Source organism: Uranotaenia lowii, chromosome 2 (assembly GCF_029784155.1).
Source record: "Uranotaenia lowii strain MFRU-FL chromosome 2, ASM2978415v1, whole genome shotgun sequence".
Lineage (NCBI taxonomy): Eukaryota > Metazoa > Arthropoda > Insecta > Diptera > Culicidae > Uranotaenia > Uranotaenia lowii.
The window spans coordinates 353,441,385-353,467,777 of record NC_073692.1 but is presented as its reverse complement, the minus strand read 5'-3'; the positions used below and the strand labels follow the sequence as shown (position 1 = coordinate 353,467,777).

Genomic DNA, 26,393 nt, shown 5'->3' with positions numbered 1-26,393 from the left:
AAAAAAAAATCGAGTTAACGGTCATTCTGAATGTACGCGGTTGCACTTTACCTGATTAACGCGGTTTCATCTTAAAACCACTAAAAACTTTCAAAAAATTAATAAAATTCAATTGGGCGAAACTTCCTGTTGATCCATTTTCGTTAGAACGTAAAGTTACGCCTTTTCAAAATGGGGTAAATTTTTCTATTCGTGTTAGGCCAATAGGCGAAACTGAGATGACCGTGTGTGACAAAACGGTCTAATAAGTTTTTGCGTGTAGGACCAATGGGCGAAACTTAAAAACCAAAACAAAAAAAGGCGAAACTCAAAATCTCTGAAATTTAGTGAAAAAGGTTATAGATTTTGATAATCAACGAACAATAAGTGAATATAATGCACATTTTTTTTATTTTGTTGAACAAAAAGTGGTCGATTTTTTAAATAGGATTTGATGAGATGTTCCGAAATTTCAAACGCGTTTTTCTCGTTTCGGGCTTACTGCTAGTTTCGCCCTTATGAAATGTTACGCTATATCTCAGCTTTATTCAATGTCACTTGTCGAGATCTTGAATGTTATTCTTGCTGATTTGTTAGAAAAAAACTCACCCGAACGTTTTTAAACGAGATATTCCAGATATTTCACTAACTTTTTATGTGTACATAAGATGTGATTAAATATCTTCCTGCCAATTTTTACATTAGTTTTACAGCATATGGCTAAATAGGAATGGCTAAAGAAATCGGAATTTAAGCTAAAGTTTTATTATTTTCAATATATTCGGAGCATTTCCTTTTAAACCAATTATTTGTTTATGTATATGTATTTATCCGAAATTTGAAACTTATGAAGCGTGATAAGATAAACTGGCATGATCAAGTTAAAATTCTCAAGAAATTGGAACTTGATTTTGTTTTTTTTTTAAATCTCCTACTTGTGAAATGACAAAAGCGTACACGAGTTAAGCGAAAACTCATTGATCCCAAGCAAAACAGGATTTTCGTTGAGTGGTTATTTTTCAATTAGCTGAAAAATAATGAAATAATTTCAATATAAACCTGTGTCTTCTACAGCATGTAATTATATGCTTTAAGTATGGCGATTTTTTTGTGTGTAGCTGCACGGTCACGAATTTGAACTCTAAACTCATTAAGAAAGGTAAAAAAAACAAGGTTCCATTTTATGAACTTAATTTAGCGCAGTTTTCTTTACTTAATGCTAATCTCAACGATAATAAACAGAAAGTTTGAAATTCTTAAACAATACGAAAAGAAGGTGATTATTGAAATTACTCTTAACCGATTCACTTGGCATTCAATATACTAGCAACGCTTCTACTTTAAAAAAATCTAATCGTAGTTTAGAAGTTTGTAAACTACAGGGTGTTCAATAAGTTCGAATACAAATTAAAATCTCGATAATTTTAAAATCAACTGATCAGAAAAAAAATTTACTCGAATTGAAATGCAATCTAATATTGGTCGATCACACCTTTTTTTTAGGAAAAAATTAATTAAGATTCATTTTAACGACTTAAAAAAACATGCATTTTTACTGATTTCTTACATTTTTATTTGTTGAGCTAGATTCGGTTAGATTTTTTTTGTAAAAAAATAAAACCATATTCTAAAGCTACAAAACTGTGTTTATTTTCAACGGAAGTCATGAAATAGAAAATATTTGATTTTATCAAGTAATTATCTTCAATATGAAAAATTGTAAATAAGTTTCGAATGGTGTCTAAAAGAACTATCTGCATCACCGAATATTCTGCAAAAAATATCATTGTGTAGCCCGATTTATGATGCAACTTCCATCTGAAGACCCCAAAGTGGATCAACAACTCCGTTAAGAGTTATCAGTAGATGAGCCTCAAAATGCCGGACAAGGTTCTTATTGCAGTTTGAGACCCTTACCTCTTACTGGAAGGGAGAAGGGGGTTTCCAAAGCAAAAAAGAAATGTTTTCATAACTTGAGAACTATTCAAACATATGGTACCAAATATGGCATGGAAGAATATTTGGCTATGAGAAATACTTCTATGAATGTTTGGTACCCCTCCTTTTTCCCAGAGGGGAAATAGTAAAAGGGGAAAGGGGGCTTCCATACGATTTTTATTGCAACTATTCGAGCAAATGTAACCAAATTGGCATAGAAAGATATTTGGATTTGAGAAAAAGTTATGATTGTTTGAAACTCCTCCCAATTTACATAGAGAAGATAGGAAAAGCGGAGGGAGCCCATACAAATTTTTGAAATAACCGATAAGTGATCAAGCGAAGGAAATCGAATTTGGCATGCGAGGGTATTTGGGTGAACGAAATGGTTTGATGCTCTTCTCTCCTTTCACTGTAGAAACAGGAAGGGGGAAGGGGCTCCTATACAATTTTTGCATGACTGATGAAATTATCGAGCAAATGGAACACAGTTCGCCATGGGAGGATATTTGGATACGGAAAAAGACTCTATGGTTGTGTGTGACCCCTCCCTAATCCCAATAAACAAATAGAAAGAGAAGGAGAGCCACCACAGTTTTTTAAAAACGCGGAGAGCTATTCAATCGAAAGGTACCGAATTTTGAATGGGATTGTATTTTGATAAGAGTAATGTTTTTATAATTTTTTGGGACCCTTCCCTTGTTCCATTGAGCGAGATAGGAAGAGGAGACGGAAGCCTTATACATTTTTGTTGCATATCTATAGAATTAGCATACAAAAGAAATCCTAAGTAGGGGAGGATTTCCGGGATTAGGAAAAGTTTCTATGCTTATTCAGGAACCCTCCAGTGGGTGGAAGAATAGAGAAGAGAGAGGCTCTCATACAATTTTTTGCATAACTTGATAACATTTTTAGCAAATGGGGTCAAATTTTTAATAGGAAAGTACATGAAAACAAGAATTTAGACAGTGGGAAGCTTTAAAACGGAATCGGGTGCATCCATACTTTTTTTTAAAACTCGCGAAATGATCGAGTTTAGCATAGAAGAGATTATCGTGTTTTTGATTATTAATCAGAGGGACTCCCATAATTTTATTTTAAATTACTTGGAAAGTGTTCAAACAAATGGAAGCAAAAATGGCTTGGGAGAGGAATTTTATACAAGTAAAACATTTATTGTGGCAGAATTTAGGAACTAATGAATATATAAATATAAAGGCTCAATTTAAGATACGAAATAACTTTTGGGAAACAAATTCTCGGACTGGTTTTGAAAACAGAAAATAAGTTTTAATAAAACAAGAATTAGTCTCTTTTGTTCAATTTCCATCAATTTCAGAAGGTATAGCAAAGCACACCAGATCAGTTAGTAGTCTATACAAATAAACACTACATGCAAAAAAAGCCAAAAGAACCATAAAAAACAATGCAAACTTACAAAAAGTTACAAAAGCTGATGTTTTTCGTCTATTTTTGATGTCTATCCTCCGCCTTTTTGATAAACTTTTTTAAGAAAATCAGCTGGCACGCAGCTACTTTTTGGACATTTCACACCAAACACGAAAAAAAAGCTTGTATTTGAGATAACTTTAGGTATTCTCTGTCGTAATATGCCGAAGTGACGTACATGCCATTTCCAGATCTCGTCATTTCTCCCTTCTCGTCTTTCTCCCTTCTCCCACTTTCCACTTCTCCGGGACCCCTCATAAAATGTGATCTGTATACAGTATCACATTTCATGATTAGTCGTGGAGAAGTGGAAAGTGGGGGAAGGGAGAAAGACACTCTTAATGACAAGATCTGGGAATGGCATATACGTCACTTCGGCATATCACGGCAGTTCTGTACTCGTTTATTCTCGACAACATAAATATTTTATATATATGCTACGGCTTAACCACAATATTTGATTAAACAGTGTAACTTATTGAACACCCTGTATACTTAATTTTCCCGATCTGATATTTTCGTGGTGAACAAAAAGATAAAATATTCCTCATTAGCTACTTAAATCACCTTATCTCTGAAAAACTAATTTCGTTTACATTGCACAGTGTTTGATCTGAGTTCGTATTTTAAATATTGTTTTATACCAAAAATGAGTTGACCAATTCGACCACTATGCGTCAGAAAAACCATTGATTAAAGCCATGCATAATTAATTACAAAGGTATAGAATTATATATTCGGCATATTCGACACGACGCGATTCAAGTAATACGTAACATCAATTTATTCCCGCTACTTATGACTCACTAGTGATTAGTTAGACTTTGTTAAAACTGTTTCTAGTCTAACAAAACTAAATTTGTAGGGTAGTTCACCTATACACAAAAAAAGACCAAACAGGTGATTTTGATACTTACAAATAATACCAAAGCACCATTCCAATTTCAGCCTCTTTGAGCGACTTCCAAGCTGATCAAATGAGTGAAAAAATGGGATAAAGTTTGGCATGGTGCCTTTTATTAGGCCTAGGAAAAAAAATAAGTCTCCAAGGTTTTGAATTTTTTTTTTTGTTTTTTGGACCCAAATTCTGTCAGATCCATCTAGGTTCAGTATTAGAGTTCTTCTTAAGCAAGCTTGCAAATGTCGGTTGAGAATCACTGTTCTTCGGGTTCAAATAACACGATACAAAAAAACACCTGCTGCTACAGGCTACTGTTGCATTTGCTCTTGTTTTGGCATGGCGCCCTAACTGAAACCGAACCGATATCGTTGCTTGTCCGGGGCCAATTATTTTCGTTAAGGTTCATCAATAATCGAAATTGAGAGTTGTTGTGTGCCCAACTGCTAAACGTTTGAACCTGCGCTCATGGATCGAGTGCGCTTAAATGAGTTCGTTACTGATACGTTTGCACCGAAGGAAAAAACACGAGAGAAACAGAGAATACGAGGCAGAAGACCCTCCAATTACACCCACCTGATCGTACGTCGGAATTGGAGGAACCTTCCCATCCACCAACAAAGAACTCGAAGCCAAAATAAACCCTCTTCAGGCGATGGTGGCGACGATCAATTTTGCGTGCTTCGATCGAGTTAGTCGCGTGGCTTAGCGAGTTCGGTACGGTACGCTTTGTTGAGTTTTTTTTTTTGTTTTCGCGATCTGTTTTTCCATGTAAGTTCGGGTTTTCCAGGTCCAGGTCGAGTCCTCGCGTGTTTTTCCGCGTTACAGTAACGTGAACCCTGAATTTCTCGGTAGTCTCGTGCGTGGGAGCTGCAGTCATTAATTTAGTTAATTAAGTGCTTGAGGCTCAACAGCTTGGGAAACTCTTCAGCTAGAGAAGAAGAAAATTTAGGTTGTGCTTTTTTTTTGTAGAAAAAAAATCAAGTGATGGCTCCAGAGAAAATAAATCACTAGGAAAAGCCTGTGGATTATCTAATATATGAATGTGTATTTCTTTCGTCGAGGGCGGACTCTCAGAGTAACCAGTTTGATTACAGAAGGCTTAAAGTGATTTATCGCAGGATTTCCATCCGTTTCCTATTCCCCCGTCTTCTCAGAGCATCAACGACAGGCCGCAGTTTAATCTTGAAACGGAAAAGAGAGAGACTGGCTGGTGAAATTTAAAGAAAAATGACGGTCTCCGAATTTGGGACCATGCGGTTTGTCGGGAAAGTTTGAATCCCTTGACTGGAACTTTCAGCTGTGATGACTGACGTGGGACCATATCGTACAAAGTCGATTAGGAGATGAAAATCGGACCCCGTCACAAATCATCACTTCCCGAACTTTGTGGCCCAATTTAGAAAGGCTCGAGAAATTAACGACTCAATATGGGGTTCGATTCTTAATTGGGATGGCGCTTTTGGGATGTTGCATTTGGGTGTTGTTGAAAACAAAGGCGATTAAGATAAATATAGGCTTAAAGATGATGATGCAAGTAAATGTTCTTACAAAAAAATTAAAGTTGTTTTACAGATGTAACCCCATATTATTGTTAATACTGAGTAAGTCCTAAGTCTATTAGAAATTTAGATCCAGACGCGTGCTATGCACTTTTTGCCCTTTTTTAACTTTAACTTCCAGGTTGATAATAAGTCAACTCGTTGATTAAAAATCTGTAGATATGAGATGTTCCATCAACTGGCTTTAAAATCTACCTATCAAGTTTGAAATATCTACTCAAATTCAATTACAAAACTAAGTAAGTCATAAAAAGCAGAATCTTTTTTAATAAAAACAAAACTTATATTTTTAAGGAAATTGAATTCAAATTTATTTTTCCATACAAAAAAGCTGAATCAGTTTCTTTTTCTCAATCAAGCCGATTCAATTTTTTTCGAAAACCTTAAGTAGGAATCAATTAAATTTTAAGAACTTTATTAAATTTTTGGTAAATGAATATATTATTCAAATATGTGGGTACACGTATGAAAAACAAACTATGAAAAATGTAAATTGTATCACCTCGAATTTTTTTTTTTTAAATTATCTACAAAAATGATTTTTTTATATTTTGTGCAACGTTATTTCAATTTATCATTATTTTGAACTATTTTTATTACTATCAGTTATTTTCATTCCTCTAACCTTATAAGTAAAAGCTCAATGAAAGTTTTATATAATCGGGAATCAGATTCAGGAGAAAGAGTACACTGCACAAAATCTAAAATTTTAGAAAGATCGCTGATAGTCAAAACTAAGTGAAGGGTACATATAAGAACTCTAACAAAGTTTATTAATATAGAGATTCATTATTCATAATTTCCGATCTACTAAAGAATTCAGATTTAGACTTATAAAAATAATAATTTCAATCAGAATAAAAAAATCAAGATGAAATGAATTGTGAACGTAAAATCCATTAGGATTGTATTGTTATCAGATTCATTGAAATTAAATCCAACTTCAAAGAAATTATAAATTAAAATACGAAATAAAAATTTTCAAAAATTTATGAGAATTGACATTTTAATAAAGATTTTGAAGTAATTACAAGAATACATTTATCGCGAAAGCAAAATATGAGAATTAAAATTCCCAATTCAATTTCTGGATGAATTGCACTAGGAAACAAAATATACATTTTTTCCTAATTACAAAAAATAAAAGAACTAATTTTGAAAAAATCGAAGGCCCTGATTCCCAATGAGCAAGACCGTTAAGGTAAAAATTCATAAAATAAATCTGTAGTCTTAAGTAGTCTTAAATCTAGAAATTCTCGTGCAAAAAAATTGTATCGGAGCCCGCCTTGGCACCTTGTACCTCTCCATTAGAAGGAGTGAAGCGTGCTAATTCATCTTAGAAACTGAATCAAAGCATTGCAATTGGAAAGAGATTGCTTTGATTCAGTAGAATTATTCAACCAAGTAGGCGCACAACACTTAGTTGAGATCTTAGAAACATTTTACGTACCCAAGTATCTCTCTATGTCAAATTTGGTAATTTGATGAGTGTTCGATTACGCAAAATTGAATGAAAGTGCCCCTCACTTACTCCTATTCTCCCAACGTAAACAAGGAGTTTGTAGACACGAATGCCACGATGCTGGTAAAGTGTCAAAAATAACACCTAAAAAAAAAAAGTAAACAAGGAGAGGTCTCAGATTGTCATTTAAACATTTCTCGTTTTGCAATACTCTTTCATACCAAATTTGGTTCCGTTTGCTTGATTGTTATGCCAAAATTTTCATAGAAGACCCCCGTTCATATTTCCCCATTTACTCGATAAGTGTTCGAGTTACTCAAAAAAAAATATATGGAAACCCCTCCCCCTTTGTATGTCTCCACTGGAACGAAGGAGAGGTACCATCCATCATAGAAACATTCGTCATACCCAAATACCCTCCCATGCTAAATTTGGTTCCATTTGCTCGATTAGTTTTCGCGTTTTGAGAGAAAATTATATGGATGCCCCCTCCCCAAATTCCTATCTCCCGACTACACAGTGGTCAAAAATGTTGAAAAACGTGATTGGTATCTTCTGGATGTCTTCGAAAACGTTTTTCAATAGAATGAGCTATATAAAAAAAAGTCAATGATTTTTTTTATTGATACGCCTATAAGTGAGATAAACAGATCTAACTTCTAAACCGTAGATCCAATCTCTTTGCTGTTCTCGACCATCTTGTTTAAAATGCAATTTAATGAAACTTCGCCTTTGTCGTCGAGTGTGTTTTTCATTCTTATTTCGAGTTACAGTGTAAAATATGAATATAACCTTGAAAAAGCAGTTCTTTTATCTTAACTTTTTTTCTGATCATTTAAATTTTCATTTTGCTATTTAAACTAAACATTACAAGTATGTTAAATATAAGCTTTTTGAGTTATAATGATAAAATGCATAAGAATAGTGCTTTTCAGTTCCAATTTTATGAACACCGGGCAACATCGGGCAGAGCGCACCGTATGCAAATGGATCATCAAAGTTTCGCCTACAAAAAGCTGTTTAAAACGTTCGTATCCACGTGTATCCAAACGAGATACATCGATTTTGCGTTACCATGCTTGTTAAATAGAAAAACGATGAGTTTCGTGTATCAACAGCGCATTTCGGATAATAGGGTAACGGACTTATTTTGGACCAGTGGTCCTATTTTGGACCACTGAATTTTTTAAACTTATATAGTTGAAGCCCGGGCATGGAATGCAGTTTTTTTCAGAATTAGTTGCTTCATAAGAGAGCTAGACAAGGTGGTCCAAAATAGGTCGGCTGGATCAAAATAAGTTAAGATAGAGAGTAATAAAAAATAATCCAAATTTTTCAATAAATCGGAACAAATTGGAAAAAAACTTGCATGGCTCAAACTTGCGTACAATCGAATTATTATAGAACGAAAATTTGAAAAATCTCGAATACAAAAGGCAATACAACTCTTATCCTTTACAGTTTGACTTTCTCTATTGAAATTTTTAATTTTTTTCGAGAATTTATCAATTTTTCAATAAAAACATCAAACTTTACGTATTCCCCTCTTCAGTATTTTCGGGGGAAAAAAATAAATGGGGGTGGGGTGGAGGGTCGACAAAAGAAGAAATTGAAATTTGTTCCAACTTTAATTTAAAGACACTTTAAATGTGATTTTTATAGAAATTGATAGTTTGTTGACATTTCAAGCTTTAACAGCCTCCGTTTTTATGCTATTTTTTTTTTCAAAGTTAATGATGATTACCACATTTTCATATTTCAATGATTTTTTTTCTATTGTCATATCTTATGATTGGATTTTAAGTTTATTAAACTCGCTAAAAATGTATGTAAATATTGAAAATCGGGAACCTAGAAATTCCTGAAAAGTGTCAAAGTAGCCTCAAGGCACTTAAACGGCTTTGTCTCTGGGGAACTTCTTTTTTATTAAATTCATTTTGAAATCCTTCATCCGGACCGTTAACTCAAAATTTTACGCAAAGTATCTGAAGATTTCGAGATGATCAGTTGCATCTACTCGAAGAATCCTAAAAAATTGTATTTCATGTCAACAGCAAACCTCTTGATTTTGATGAAAATTTTGTCAAAATATTACACAGTGGGAAAATTTGGACCCAAGATCACAAAAAACTCGAAGGCACAGGTTGGACGACCTGAAATACTACTATCATATGTAAAAATTTCACATGACCCTGAAAAAATATAGTTTTTGTGAAACTGAATTTGAACACAAAAGTTTTTCAGCCGAAATACTGTTGGGAAACATTTCAATTTGATGTGAATGTTAATTGAAGACTGATGAATTGCTACAAAAGTCACATTCGTTACAAATCATCCCAAATACAAAATAAAAAATAAAATAAACAAATAATACCCTTTCATGAAAAAGGTATTTTAATCAATTAGCTTTTTGAAAAGATAAATTCTTACAAAACTGCATATCTTCAGCAAAGGTCAGTCGAACGATCTGAAACTTTTGGCGTTGTTGAGTGCGTTTTTACGTTATAGCGTAAAAATTATATTTTTTGTAAAAATCGATGAACTTCCAAGTAGACCTAAATCAATTCTTTTATGAAATGACATTTTCTTCAAAGGGGTGTAAGGGGGTATCACAGATCACGTCCTATTATTATTATGAAGAAAGAAGCTCGTTATTGGTTAAATAAATATAATAAGACAAAATAACACTTCAATTAGATGGCTCCGATCAAAATTCGAAGGCAGATAATAATTCCAGGATCTCAAACCGACGGCATCGAAAGTTTTTGATATTATGAGTCCAATTTGGACGGTTTATATGGACGACCCCTTCAGAAGAAGCCGTCTACAAATTGAATAGCATTTGAAAAAAAAGTTCTCGTAATAAGCTTCCGTATCAAATATCAGCCCCTTAGACCACATGGTGGCTGAGTTTTTAAAGGATTTGAAGATGTACAATAGAGTGCCCCAAATGACGCGACATCTGAAAAAGTTATGCGCTGCAGGCTTAAATTGATCCTAGGCCTAGTAAAAGGTCTCATGTCAACTTTGGGCCACATCGGATCACGGGAAGGGGTCGCTCAACGAGCCTAAAGTTTGTATGGGATTGAGCACGAAAGGATTTTCGGCCGATTTCTTTTGAAAGCGGTTTTTCTTAAAGCCCATGAGAAATATTTCATCCGAAGACTGCATTTCGATTTAATTTAAGACACTAAAGTTATTAAGCTTCAAAAAAGAGACACTGCTTCGAACATTTTGACGCAGCATTAACAGAGATGAATTTCACTCTGAAAAAAGTTATTTTTGAAGTTTAATAACTTTTTTATCACAAGTCGAATCGAAATGCAGCCTTCGGATGAAATATTTTTCATAGTTTAGGCTTTAATTTATTTAGGTTTTATTTTTGACACTTTACCAGCATTTTGGCATTCGTGTCTAGTTTAGGCTTTAAGAAAAACCGTTTTCAAAAGAAATCAGTGTGTATCATTTGTTTAATTTTAATATGTGTAAACGTCGTTTTAAATTAGGTTTAAGCAGAATTACATAGTTTTAAGTCATCAGTCTGTACGGTAATTCAAACCAAAGACGAAATAAATAATAATCGACCGAATAGGGACCAAAGTAATTCATGATAAACTGGATTTTCATGTTCCTCCCGAACAAAATATCTAAAAATCTCATACAAACTTCAGGCTCGTTTAGCAACCCCTTCCCGGGATCCGATCTGGCACAAAATTGGCATAAGACCTTGGACTAGGTCTAAGATCAATTAAAGCCAGCAGCGCATAACATTTCACAAGCTTGAAATTTCTCATACAAATTTGGGGCAGTCTAATGTACAACCTTAGGAAAAATTTGACAACCTGAAGCACTACATAAAATTTTCCTGTGCAACTATTGGGCTAAAACAACCTGCCTTTAAAGTTTTTTGTTAAATTTTTATGTCCCTATTTTGGAACACTTGAACTTTTGGATCTTGTTGATCAAGCCTGTATGAGCACATTTGACGAAAAAAATTGAGCGAACTCGATTAAATTGTCTGAAATACTGCATAAAACAAAAAAAATGTGCTTGGCTGTGCAACGATTGGGAAATCTCCCTAGTTATTTTTTTTTCCAAAGGCAAGGTTGCCGAAAAAAATCTGTGTTTTTGACAACAAATGTTCTGGAATTCTGTCATTTGGCCCTGAAATTCTTTGACCCCAAAATTCTTAGAAAACGCATCTCAAATATCCACAATTTTTTCTCAATTTTGCAATTTTTTTTGAAAAAAAAACAATTCTCAGTACCAATTACAAACTCTGAAAATGTGTACAAAATTCAAAAAATCTGTAAAATCGGTGAAATCTGTGAAAATATCCAAAATTCTTTGATCTGTGACACAGATTCTGTGACGAAAATCTGCTTAAAATTCTGTGAAATTCTAGACTTTTCTGAGATTTCGGCAACCTATCCTTTTGAGGAATTGGGGGAATATATTATTAAATGATTGAATTGTTATTTTTTTCACTCAATTAAAAACTACGTGGGTTTGGCTCTTTAAAACCTTCGGTATGAGCCGTTTCAAATAAACAAAGTAAAAAAAAACTACGTTTTGTCTTGAATAGAAATTATCATAGATAATACAGCTTTATTACCATACAGTGTTGCTAGTGAATTTTTGTCTAATACTAGATTTATAATGTTAAATTTCGAATTTTTTTCGAAATTTATCATTTCCGTCAAAATTATTTATTGAAAATCATTTTATCAAAATTTTTGAAGTAATTATTAATTTTTGAAGGAATTTTATTACATCTAAGTTCAAATTGTAAAATTTTAAGTGCTTAGGAGTGTGGAGTGCTCGTGTATTTTGTTCGCAAATCTTTAAAAAAAAGTTGTTTGTATGGAAATTTCAAATTCATAAATTTTTACACCTCCCATAACTTTTTTTTTATTTTTGTTGTTGTCAGAAATAGCATTATAAATTTTTGAAGCGTTTCATTCAGTTCAGAATTAGTGCAACGAGTTTTAATTTTGTATAAGAATTTATATGGGAAAACAAAATTTTTCATTAAAAAATTGCCAGAAATGTGCTGAAAGTTCCAAAAAATTCAAATTTGGATGAAAAAAATTTCTTGATTCTTGCAGTACAATTCATGTCAACAAAGCACAAACCCAACTTGTACCCCAAAAAAGTTATTCGATGATTTTTTTTTTCAATTTTTTTTTAATTTATGCGTTTTTGTCCGTTGATTTGGAAGCTGTGTAACCATAGGATAAACATAAAAAATCACAAAAACTGCTTTGCATAGCTAGAGAATTAATTGATTTATAAACATTTCATGTAATTATCAACAGCACTAACAAGCAAAGTCTGCCATTTTTGAATACTTTTAAATGGATTGAGATTTTTTATTTTGAAATGGTTATAACTTTTTTCATGAAATTCTTAGCTGCTTGTCATATTAGCAAAAATTGAAGCTTAATAATATACAAAACCAAAAATCAAAGACCGACTTTATTTCAGGCTTATTTGAATTTTCTGAATGATTTAATGTGCAAAAATTTCTTTTTCCATACAAATTTCCATACAAAAATGAAACGTATTGCGGTCTAGTGAACATATGTTACTGAACTGAACTTACTGAATGTTACTGAACTGAACTGAGCCCATTTTGTCCGATTTTGGAACTGTGTGGCAAATGTTTTGCAACGAGTTTTTTTTTAGAGTTTACAGCGGTTCTCGAACCTAAAGTGAAATTTCGCAAGATGAACATAACAAGATTTGCCCGAATGAGTCGTCAATTCATTCGCTGAAAATCTGAACAAGCATTGCATTAATTCGAAACAATTTATTTTTAAAAACTTCCCTTGAAAATGGAATTTTCTTCAGCAAAACTGATAACATTTCCAAGGTGTTATTTTTGACTGAAAACTATTATCGAAGTTAATTGCAACCGGTGTTGAAACAAGGATTCCATTGCTGCTTTTTGTAGCTACAGCTTTAAGCATGAGCCTAAATGTTATGACTACGCATTTGTTATATTCTGTTAGCATGGATTGATGGCAATTTTCAAATATGCCAAAACCGAACCCATATATCGGTTATGCGTTACCGCAACACGCAAATTCCGAGTCCCCAAAGCCAAAAGGGGCCGCATGACACACAACTGTTGCACGTAACTAACCCAGCGCTTTGAAAAAAACCCGATTTAATACACTTAACAGTGGATTGGAGCCTTTCTAACAGAGCGTAAGTTATATTTGGAAATATATAAAATAATATAGAATACACATGATAGATTCCTTCCCTCTGAATCATATAAGTATGATTTCAGATATTCAAACACGAAAAATTCCAATCTCAATATAAAAAAATGATGCATAGTACGTTTTTTGGGGAAAAGCGAACTGGTATGTAAGGAGTTCATTCTATGTATGTAAAGAATGGTATATAAACAGTTGAATTTCCAATACTTATATCACGCTGAAATGGTGCCGTGGTAGCAATCAGAACTTTCACGTTGCTGGTCACGGTTCGAATCTTACTGTTTTTTTATGCTTTTTTTTACTGAATAAGTAAAACCAACTACAATATTGATGGATTGCCGTGACACGTGGCCTAGCATGATACCTTTTTTAGAGCTCAACCACGCATAGAAGAAAAAATCCCACAAAAGGAGGGGAAAGTAATATGGCTATTAAATGATTAATCTCATTCTGGAAACTAAATCTGAAATCTTATTCTGATTCTAAAGTTTGAATTTTGAGTTACAACACTTAGTCTAATATTTGAATATAAGTTCCAATTTCAAATTCCAGGTTGATCTTTAATCCGAATTCTTAATCAGAATTCTAAATCTGAATTCTCAATCTGAATCTGAACTCTGAATTTGAATTCTGAATCTGTATTCTGAATATGAATTTTGAATCTGAATTCTGAATCTGAATTCTGAATTCTGAATCTGAATTCTGAATCTGAATTCTGAATCTGAATTCTGAATCTGAATTCTGAATCTGAATTCTGAATCTGAATTCTGAATCTGAATTCTGAATTCTGAATTCTGAATCGGAATTCTGAATCTGAATTCTGAATCTGAATTCTGAATCTGAATTCTGAATCTGAATTCTGAATCTGAATTCTGAATCTGAATTCTGAATCTGAATTCTGAATCTGAACTCTGAATCTGAATTCTGAATCTGAATTCTGAATCTGAATTCTGAATCTGAATTCTGAATCTGAATTCTGAATCTGAATTCTGAATCTGAATTCTGAATCTGAATTCTGAATCTGAATTCTGAATCTGAATGCTGAATCTGAATTCTGAATCTGAATTCTGAATCTGAATTCTGAATCTGAATTCTGAATCTGAATTCTGAATCTGAATTCTGAATCTGAATTCTGAATCTGAATTCTGAATCTGAATTCTGAATCTGAATTCTGAATCTGAATTCTGAATCTGAATTCTGAATCTGAATTCTGAATCTGAATTCTGAATCTGAATTCTGAATCTGAATTCTGAATCTGAATTCTGAATCTGAATTCTGAATCTGAATTCTGAACCTGAATTCTGAATCTGAATTCTGAATCTGAATTCTGAATCTGAATTCTAAATCTGAATTCTGAATCTGAATACTGAATCTGAATTCTTAATCTGTATTCTGAATCTGAATTCTGAATCTGAATTCTGAATCTGAATTCTGAATCTGAATTCTGAATCTGAATTCTGAATCTGAATTCTGAATCTGAATTCTGAATCTGAATTCTGAATCTGAATTCTGAATCTGAATTCTGAATCTAAATTCTGAATCTGAATTCTGAATCTGAATTCTGAATCTGAATTCTGAATCTGAATTCTGAATCTGAATTCTGAATCGGAATTCTGAATCGGAATTCTGAATCTGAATTCTGAATCTGAATTCTTAATCTTGTAAATCTCATTTTGATTTGCTGGAATATGATTGTGAGGAGAAAATTAACGGATGATGAAATGAGCGAAACAGAATTTTTGCAAGGAAAATTTATTAACGTACACCATACTTTACCTCGCAACATCCATTTTCATCAATTTTTAATTCTGATATTCTTTCTCCATGAATCTGAATTTTTCACCAATATGCCGAAAATAAATTTTCAAAAATCTGAATTCTGAAACTAAATTCTGAATCTGAAATCTAAATCTGAATTCTGAATCTGAATTCTGAATCTGAATTCTGAATCTAAATTTTGAATCTGAATTCTGAATCTGAATTTGAATTCTGAATCTGAATCCTGAATCTGAATTCTGAATCTGAACTCTGAATCTGAATTCTGAATCTCAATCTGAATTCTGACTCTGAATTCTGACTCTGAATTTTGAATCTAAATTTTGAATCTGAATTCTGAATCTGAACTTTGAAACTGAATTCTGAATTCTGAATCTGAATTCTGAATTTGAACTTTGAATCTGAACTCTGAATTTGAACTTTGAATCTGAATTCTGAATCTGAACTCTGAATCTGAACTCTGAATCTGAACTCTGCATCTGAATTCTGAATCTGAACTCTGAATCTGAACTCTGAATCTGAACTCTGAATCTGAACTCTGAATCTGAACTCTGAATCTGAACTCTGAATCTGAATTCTGAATCTGAACTCTGAATCTGAATTCTGAATTCTGAATCTGAATTCTGAATCTGAATTCTGAATCTGAATTCTGAATCTGAATTCTGAATCTGAATTCTGAATCTGAATTCTGAATCTGAATTCTGAATCTGAATTCTGAACCTGAATTCTGAATCTGAATTCTGAATCTGAATTCTGAATCTGAATTCTAAATCTGAATTCTGAATCTGAATACTGAATCTGAATTCTTAATCTGTATTCTGAATCTGAATTCTGAATCTGAATTCTGAATCTGAATTCTGAATCTGAATTCTGAATCTGAATTCTGAATCTGAATTCTGAATCTGAATTCTGAATCTGAATTCTGAATCTGAATTCTGAATCTGAATTCTGAATCTAAATTCTGAATCTGAATTCTGAATCTGAATTCTGAATCTGAATTCTGAATCTGAATTCTGAATCTGAATTCTGAATCGGAATTCTGAATCGGAATTCTGAATCTGAATTCTGAATCTGAATTCTTAATCTTGTAAATCTCATTTTGATTTGCTGGAATATGATTGTGAGGAGAAAATTAACGGATGATGAAATGAGCGAAACAGAATTTTTGCAAGGAAAATTTATTAACGTACACCATACTTTACCTCGCAACATCCATTTTCATCAATTTTTAATTCTGATATTCTTTCTCCATGAATCTGAATTTTTCACCAATATGCCGAAAATAAATTTTCAAAAATCTGAATTCTGAAACTAAATTCTGAATCTGAAATCTAAATCTGAATTCTGAATCTGAATTCTGAATCTGAATTCTGAATCTAAATTTTGAATCTGAATTCTGAATCTGAATTTGAATTCTGAATCTGAATCCTGAATCTGAATTCTGAATCTGAACTCTGAATCTGAATTCTGAATCTCAATCTGAATTCTGACTCTGAATTCTGACTCTGAATTTTGAATCTAAATTTTGAATCTGAATTCTGAATCTGAACTTTGAAACTGAATTCTGAATTCTGAATCTGAATTCTGAATTTGAACTTTGAATCTGAACTCTGAATTTGAACTTTGAATCTGAATTCTGAATCTGAACTCTGAATCTGAACTCTGAATCTGAACTCTGCATCTGAATTCTGAATCTGAACTCTGAATCTGAACTCTGAATCTGAACTCTGAATCTGAACTCTGAATCTGAACTCTGAATCTGAACTCTGAATCTGAATTCTGAATCTGAACTCTTAATCTGAATTCTGAATCTGAACTCTGAATCTGAACTCTGAATCTGAACTCTGAATCTGAACTCTGAATCTGAACTCTGAATCTGAACTCTGAATCTGAACTCTGAATCTGAACTCTGAATCTGAATTCTGAATCTGAATTCTGAATCTGAATTCTGAATCTGAATTCTGAATTCTGAATCTGAATTCTGAATCTGAATTCTGAATCTGAATTCTGAATTCTGAATCTGAATTCTGAATCTGAATTCTGAATCTGAATTCTGAATCTGAATTCTGAATCTGAATTCTGAATCTGAATTCTGAATCTGAATTCTGAATCTGAATTCTGAATCTGAATTCTGAATCTGAATTCTGAATATGAATTTTGCATCTGAAACTGAATCTAAATTATGTATGAGTATGTAGAAATTAAAAAAAAAACATTAATTCATTCTTCAACACGGGTAAAAAAAACGAGGGTCATAAAATCTTCATATAAATTCCCCCCCAACGCAGTTTTCTGTACGGCTCTGCATTTTGTTGACACCCGGCATGGCTATAGACACTATAATTTCATATATGAAATTATAGTGTCTATAGGCATGGCGGACTCTGAAGGAAACGCCCATCCGCCATTTGCTGCATTGAAAAGCAAGAAGTGTAAGATATAAACACTGTTGCCGTATTTGCCCCAGAAGACTGAGAAACTGCCCAGACCACGGTGCGTCTTAGTAATGCCTTTTAGCTATTTGAGTTTGAGCCGCTCTCAGTCAAGCGTGCCGATGGTTTATTGGATAGCGCTAGCGACTAGGGATCTAAAGATTTTTGGTTCGATTCCCGAGTCAATAAGCTTAAGTTTTTTATTTTGATTATCTCCAATTTATAAATGATTGCTGGTGCTGCTGCTTCGAGGCGCCACTAGCAACTTTTTTTTATGCCATAATAAGTATGATATGTATTTGGTAAAGAAAACGGTTTCAACTATTTTGTTTTTTTCCCGTTTTTGAAACGGTTGTGTAGGAAAAAAAATGCATTCTTTTGAGACTAAAATCATTTTAATTGTGCAGCCCAGTTTTGCAAAAACGTTCTAGACTTTTTTTAAATTCCACATACAAATCCACGGACATCAACAGAACTCGTCGAGCTGAGTCGATAGGTACCTATAAAGGTATGTCTAAGACCCATAATTAATGATCTCCCCAATCGACCGATAACCAAACCTTTCTGTTAGAAAGGCAAAAACATAGCATGAAACAGCAGTCAATTTTCCTATATGTGGCAAACATACTTCGCGAGTAAACATGTGCCAATAATAACAACAAAAAAGACCCCTCCGCCTAAATAGATTAATGGCCAATTGGCTAAAGTTATGGGTTCTGAAACTCAGCTATGTCCTCCTCTTCGAAGTAAAATGAATGGGGGAGCAATTTTCGTGTGCATTGTGCCTCGATAATCTACGACTAGGTACTACCTACCTGGTTTTGGTTTATGATGCGAAGGCCGGCTTCTGATATCACACGATTTAGTGTTTGCCTTTTCGTTGAGGTTATGTTTTGGTTATGAACTTGTTCTTCATGAAACTTTCTGGCCAGGCGTGATATTTGATCTAAAAACGAGGGATATCATTAAAATTTCAAAAAAAAAAGATTTTTTTCTGTTTATAAAGACTATTTTAAACATACTATTTTCAATTTGCGATTAGTAACCTGATAATCATCATCCTCTAATAGGTTGAACAGTTTTATAACAACTCATGAAACATGGCTATACAATTGGTGTTGCGTGTGATAAACATCATTCAGACTTTAAGCCCAAACGATTCAGCAACTTAACCAAACTGCACATCCTTTAAGCTGTTTACGTACATCTTGTATCATCTCTTGACCTTCAAGTGTCAACGATTCTAAAACAGATTCGTAGTAATAGATACAATTTGCACCCGCTCCATCCCCCTCAAACCCATCTGTATAATCTGTATAACTGAATGAGAATGAGTCGAACGAATCCAGCCAAGTGTAACTGTCCCGGTAGGAAGAAAAAATAAAAACAAATAATAATTCAAAAAATTCTTACCCTGAGGAGAGCTCTAGCATTCGAATAACCCCCTCAGTCGATTTTGTTCCGTGAACAGGATAACAAAACTTTATCAGGGGTGGGTCCTTCTTCAAAAATTTCATCGAAAAACAACAGCAGAGTTAAATAAATTTACAAAAAAAGAACTGGGACTAGCTTACATTATTGGTTAATGTTCTAGATTAGGTTCCCAAGTGTCTGTGTTTTCAACAGTAGCAAGTGATCCAGGCGAGTAAGCATTCGAAAGTTAAACGAAGAGAATTATCGAAGCTTGAAAGTGAGTGGAGATTCGAGTGATTCGCGTGTGTTTACGACTGGGAGTGTGGATCAAGTGCGCATCGGAATTAGTGGTTTCCTCGAAGAGACACTGATTGGAAGATCGATAGTGAATTTTGGGTGATATTTCTACACCAAACAAGTGGTACCGACGGCCTCAAAATTCAGCCCAAAAAGATGAAACGAGTCTTCTACCTGGAAAAGGTGCGGGACAAAAAGAAAGACAAGCTGGAAAAGGATGAAATCGTCGGATTGCGGTATCGGGTGCGTAACCAAGTGTTTAGTAGTATTCGAAACGAAATTGAGCTGAAACTCGATTGATTGCCATTGTCTGAGGAAATTATCTCAGATATCCAAGAAAAATCATAATTTTCTTCAAATTAGTGACCCTAAAACATTTAAGTTCATCAGAGTTAAGAAGTTATAATAAGCTTGCCAAATCGCCCGGTTTTGTCCGGGTTTGCAACATTTGGGATAAGTTCGGTCCAGCCTGGTTGTCCAGATTTCATTGAATTATTTGACAAATCAAACAAAAAAAAACAAATTGTGTTGAAATTTTTTTATTTTAAAATTTATGCGCCCAAAACGAAATTTTGTTAGCAAGTTTTACAAAATTAATCATGACAGGTTTTTTGGAAGACTACACACGATAAAAAATCTACTGATTAGTTTTGAAGAAATAAAAGCTTTTTTCGATTTTTTCTTCATTTTTATATCAGCTCCTGAGTTTCGACCAAATTTTACCGTATATTGCTCGGATTTTCGGTAGACAATTTTGCAATCCTTTGTCCGGATTTCGCCAGGCTTTTTGATAAAATAGTTAGAATTTGTCCGGCTTGGATACGTGCTGAAAAAAATCTGGCAACCCTAGGTTATAAGTAGGGGAGAGTGGGGTATCGTGGGCCATGGGGAAACTTGGGCCACTTTTAATATCTCAGATGTGTGTTGAGATAAAAAAAAATCCCAAACCAACTGTCATCGTCGTCGCTTTGTGTGAGCATATATTTCTGTATGTTGTTGACCGAAATACGCATCAAATGCTTCTTTTATTTATCAAGTTAAAAAAAGTTAGAAAAATTAACTTACATATTTAAAAAAACACCCGCTAATTTCTTCGATGGGGAACCTAAAGTGCATAACTAAAATATGCTCATACGCTTATGATCTTAGTTTTGTCATGATCTTTCACGTGGAAAAGGAATTTTTGATGAAACATCAATAAGTCACACAAACGCAACCAATTTGCAAATCATAGCTTGTGAGGAATCGTGGGCCACACATCTTGAACCACCTATATTTTTATGTTTTTATACACATTCAGAACTTAAAATACGTTTTTCCTATCTGTAAAGTTTTCTTATACCAAATGAAGAGTTATGAAAAATATGTTGTCCGTCCTATATACAAATTTTGCCAAAACGTTCGCGAGTCAGGTTTTGGAATCTATGCGATCATACACAGCTCTCTTTTTTATTTCATCATCTGAAATTGCTTTAAAGTAACGAAATGAATTAGGAAATCACACTTTTGGGTCAACTCATAAACTTTGCGTGTTATTTGGTCAATTTGGATTTGGTGGCCCACGATTACCCACCATTTTTTTAAATCCAAAAAATATTGCTTTTTTTCAAACAGTCAGAATTTGGGGAAAATGACTTATTAAAAATTATAAAAAAAATACCTTATAATGTAGAAAACCATAACATTTTTTATTTTCATTTTATCTTTTATAATAAAGAAGTTATGGAACAACGAAAAAAGTGGCCCATGATACCCCACTCTCCCATAAGAAATTAATCAATTTATAATCCATATCATGATCTTAATATTGAGTAAGTGAAAATGTCAGGTTAATCATACTATTTGTTTGGATGAAAATTTGAACTCATTGTTATATTTTGAGAAAATTTGCTTATAGACCTCTTAAGGTCATTTTTTTTTCTAAAATGGGGTATCAACTACTGATATCTACTGATGGTTTGGGGAGAGTGGGGAGTGGGGATACTTGATCCCCTTTTCTTATTTTCATCATATCTTTTTGGGAAAATTTAGCAACTCGCCGTCTTTTGCATTTTCTGATTTGATTTCTTTTCTCTATTTTTTTATCCATCATAATAACTCATCCGTTGCATCCGTAGCAAAAATTTGTTGTTTGAGATTCAGTTTAATTGAGCCACTCGGAGACTAATTTTCTGAGCATTTCAGCGATATACACTTAGTTTCCGTTTTTTTTTTCATAATTTCAAATTAATCATCTGAGTCTTGATTTCCCTGATGACTCTTCACCGCAGTTGAAGATCATTTGCTTCACTCCAACTTTATATTTGAATTTGGTGGAAAATTTTGACAATGTTTTCATACATTTTTACCATTCACGCATAGTAATTTTTGGTATAAACTACGGTTTTGTCAACTGTCGATTTGATTATAAGAAATTTTATCATTTTTATTCTTTTATCGGGAATTTCCTCCAGTTGCATGATTCATCCCGTCAACCGAACCAATGACAAATTTTGAAGGGAACTATACACATATTTTTTTCTTTTTCTATTGCATCGAAAATATCTCGGAAATGCGTCTATTTTGAATTTTGGAAATAAAAAAAAGTAGGATAGTACTTTTTAGAGGCAACACAACGCTGTCTAAATTTTGCATTTTCGATTACTAGGTTATTTAGTTATCATTACAAGAAAGTGTCCCATTTCAAAATGAACTAAGCTTTACTTGAGAGTTTTTTTTTTAAACAAAGTGGATGAATTAACCTTCCTTTGCGCTTCAGGTCTATATGTATGATCCGAACTGTACTTTTTGATGCGATTTCTCAGGATCGGTTGAAGCTAGATTCATTAAATTTTATTTGACTTTTCCTGGAATCAGAAGCTTAACAACTACTAATTTTTAGATTTCTGAATAGAGTTACCAGAGTCACTTAGTAGTAGAAAACTATTAGGTATGATTTACAGGGTGACAAAAAAGTCCTGTCACACTTTTTTTTGGGGTCGCCTGTAGCCTATACGTTGTATCTCTCTGTTGCCATCTATATGTCAAATGAAAGGGCTAACTTTGCTGCCCACAGTGACAGAGTTTCGTTTCAGTGCAGTTTGTGTACATTAAGTTGTGAGTGGCAGAGTGGAGAGCAACTGTTATCGCTGAATATGTAAGAGGGTACAAACCCGTACAAATATTCAACATATTCAAACACCTAAAACCGCTCGGAATCAACCGGAAATTCGTGTACCAGATCATAAATCGATACCTAGAGACCAGAGGCACCGAGGACAAGACACGATCTGGACGACCAAGGTCTGTGAGAACTCCAAGGTTGAAAAAGATTATTCGAGACCGGGCGTGCGCGCCGCTTGCGACGACTTTCCGAGACGTCTGCAGCTGGTTCCTTTCTCTGATCGTAATTCCGAGATATCGTCTGTGAAGTATCTTGATTAGTTACTGAATAAAACTTTGAAAGTCAGATTCTGATTTTCTTCTTATTCTTTGAAATATTGAGATTTTTCTGTGTGACCGGACTTTTTTGTCACCCTGTAGATAGATCAAGGGCTCACATTTAAACAATATAAGTGCTTGGTTTTACAGTCCATAGCACCAAGTTATTGGAAAGATTTTATAACTTTTATTTCATCAGAAACATGAAGTTTTGATTGAAAAATTGGCGTCAATTACACTCATTTCTAATCGAAAGTGATAAAATTATTTTGAAGAGAATGATAGTTTGACCACTTTGAGTATTACATCATCAAATTTCAATATATTGAGGACCAAATGTGAGGTAAATCGATTTTTGCTTAAAGCTTTCCATTACACTGCGCACCAAGGCCGTGCGAACGGGTTCTACCAAATCAATCGTTGAATCATATGCAACTAAATGCCGTTTCTTTAAGTCAATTAAATTCTATTAATAAGTTTTTAAAATGGTTAATCAAGTTTAATGAAAAAAAAATGTTAAAATGTTAAAATTTAAAAAAAAAACTTATCATTTTATTCTTCATATTATGTTTTAATTTTCAAATACATTTACCGAATTTAAAAGTAAAACTATTTAAACATTATGAAATATTCTTTATAAGTTTGTTTTTGTTTTTTAATTCTAAATTTTTGTGTTCTGAAAACATTATTTTCTTGGAAGCCTTTGGAACTAAATTTGTAATAAGAAAAATATAGTTTCCACCTGCTGTCCTTTCCAGGACCCAATAATCCAATGGAAACCGAAAAAATATCCAGAATATGAAATTTTAAACTTTAAAAGTTTAGATTGAAAATTTATAATCTTTTAAATATACATATAAATTTTATTTTTTTTAATTTTCATTGTGTTTAAACATTTTTTTATTCGATCATCATTTTTAATTGATCTTTAAAAAGTTCGAAAATTACTTGAACTAGCAACTTAAATGTTTAAGTTTTAATGCCCAATGTTAACTAAATTTGTATAAACTCTGTGCTTTCAACATCAACAAAAAAAACTTGGAATTCATCATTTTGATTTTTATTTTTACAATTTCTTATTGATCATTTTCCAATCTGTAATTTGTCAGTTTAATTGGACATGTTGCATTATAAATATATAAAGTTATTATTTCGAACTTAAGAACTTTTTAAACCTTTTTATTTTAATAACTGTGTTCTGGAACGAACGAGGCTCATTGAACCACTCTAAAATTAGAAAAGGCTCAGTAGCAACATGACGATGCTGCGCGCATTAACGGCAGCAATGCGCGCCAAAACATTCGGGTTTTTTTCGGACACGAAGAGGTTTTTCCCAAAGGTCGAGCAAAATTCTGTCCTAAGCTCGATCTCCTTTTCCAACCAACCACCATCGGAGACGGTAACATAATCAGCGGCTCTTGGGGCCAGTGTCAGAGGCCAAAATGGCCATTAGTTTGAATAATTGTTTGTCGGAAGTCAAAATTTATAATTAGTTTAAGCCGTTATACAGTCCACTAGAAGTTTGTAATGTTTGTTTGAATGAGTGAGTTTTTTATCATCGAAGAAATTCTGATGCTATCAATCCTGCCATCAGGGGCGATCCTGAACAAACTGGAAGAGTTTTAATATAGAAAAGGGTTTCATCTTTGACTCGATCACTGGCAGTCTTGAATTAAAATTAAATATTTTCTTTTTTTTTCAAATAAAATTCAATTATTAACTGTTGAATACATTATCCTAAGTTCAAAATTTTTTTTTCTAATCGAGAATCCACATTTCAAATCTTTATTTTTAATTTAAGAAAGTACAGCGGAATTTTTTAATCAAATCCTTTCACTGAAAATGAAGAAAAAAAAAGTTAAATAAAATCAATAATAAATAACAATCATCATTTTTCTAACAATTTTTAATCATGGTTGATTTTTAACCTGATCTAACATGTATTTGAAAATTCAGATTTTCTTTTCAAATCTGGTGGTATATTTTATGTATTCTATTTCTGTGCATTAATTCTTGTGCCTAAGCTTCAGTCGAAATTTTGATTTTCATTCTTTTTCTGGTGTTTCGGAAATATTGATTTCAAATTTGAAAACTTGACTGCTAAGAATTCATTATCAAGCAAATTTCTAGTTCCGAATAAGGAACATAATTTTGATAAATGAATGACTTACTGAAAATAGCATAATAGATTTGAAACATTCATTCTGATTTACATTGAAAATTTTGATTTATTTTATCAGTAAAATTTATTATTTTTTAAGTTTGTGGGTTAGTCATAAATAAGAAATTGTTTAGAAATCAATTACCCGAAGCAATCGACCATGTGCTCGCTCGGCTAAATCCCGAGTCGATGGGTGGGGTTAGAGAAACAAGAGAGCTCAATAGCGGGAAAAATCACATGCGGGATATACATGGTGTTTCGATAGAAGGTCCAGCAGTTGATCGGCAGAGCTCGATTGCTCGTGTTCGCCGGTTTCATCACGTTCACCGTGGTGAAATTGGCTAACGCGCCGTTGTACTGAGGCGGAGATTGCAGGTTCAAGTCCTGCCGGTGAGCCGTTGTATCTTTTTCGAAAAATTCATGATATTTACGGCTTATGTTCTTTCGTTCTTTGATAGCTTATTTTTCTTTAATTTTTTCCATCACCTACGAAAATGTGATTATTTTCAGGTACAAAGATGATTTGATTTGATTTCAATTACCTTATTTACGGTATATTTTTGGTATTGTTATTATTTTTGGCTAAATTTTGAATTTTGAAACCACTCGTCATTAGTCAAAAAACTGTGAATGGTGAGCCTCTTGCTCCGTCAAACTCAATTGACTGTTCCTTATACGCCAGTCACTTCGTTTGCCAGTCACTCATCCCCTAGTCGTTTGAAGCTAAAAGAATTTCCTAGTCAAGCAATCGCATTCAAATGACCGAAGACGAAAAAAATGCATTTTTTATTATTGTTACTCCTGCCAGCAAGCGCGTTTTCAGTTCTTTATTGCTATTGTTGCTCTCTGCCAGCAAGTCGTTCAATTAGTTGTACCTGTCGCCAGCAGCCGATCGAAGTGTGAAGAGCTTCGCTAGTCACTCTGAGGAGAAATTTGACCATGTGTAGGAGTTTCGCCAGTCTCATGACGGAGAAATGTTTCATTTGACGTACTTTATCCGTCATACGAGTAGTGGGGCTCCGTCGCCGGTCGTTTGATGAAACATAACTAGTCGGGTCAAGCGTGACGGGCGTGTTTTACCTACCCTGATATAGACAATAAGTCTGTTCAATGGAGTCTGGTCAAAATGGGTCGAATCAAGTAGAAATGGATTGACAGTTTATCACCTGTCTCTTTCCAATTGACTTCGACCGATTTCTACCAGGTCGAAATGAATCCTGCTGCCGAGCTGGATTGGTTTCGACTGATTTCAAATTGCTCCATTGAACAACGACCTGACTAGTTTCGACCAAAACATTGGCTCGTTGAACATCTATCAGTTGATAGAAACCAGTTGAAACCCGATTTTTACCAACGGTTGAACGAAGCTATTATTC

The 26,393-nt window shown here is 33.5% G+C and overlaps 1 protein-coding gene across 1 annotated transcript in view; it reads left to right on the top strand.

The window, feature by feature from the left end:
- The window catches only part of LOC129743071 (protein phosphatase 1 regulatory subunit 12B-like), a 186,006-nt gene that overhangs the window by 134,285 nt on the left and 25,328 nt on the right, over window positions 1-26,393 (top strand). The window lies entirely within an intron of this gene.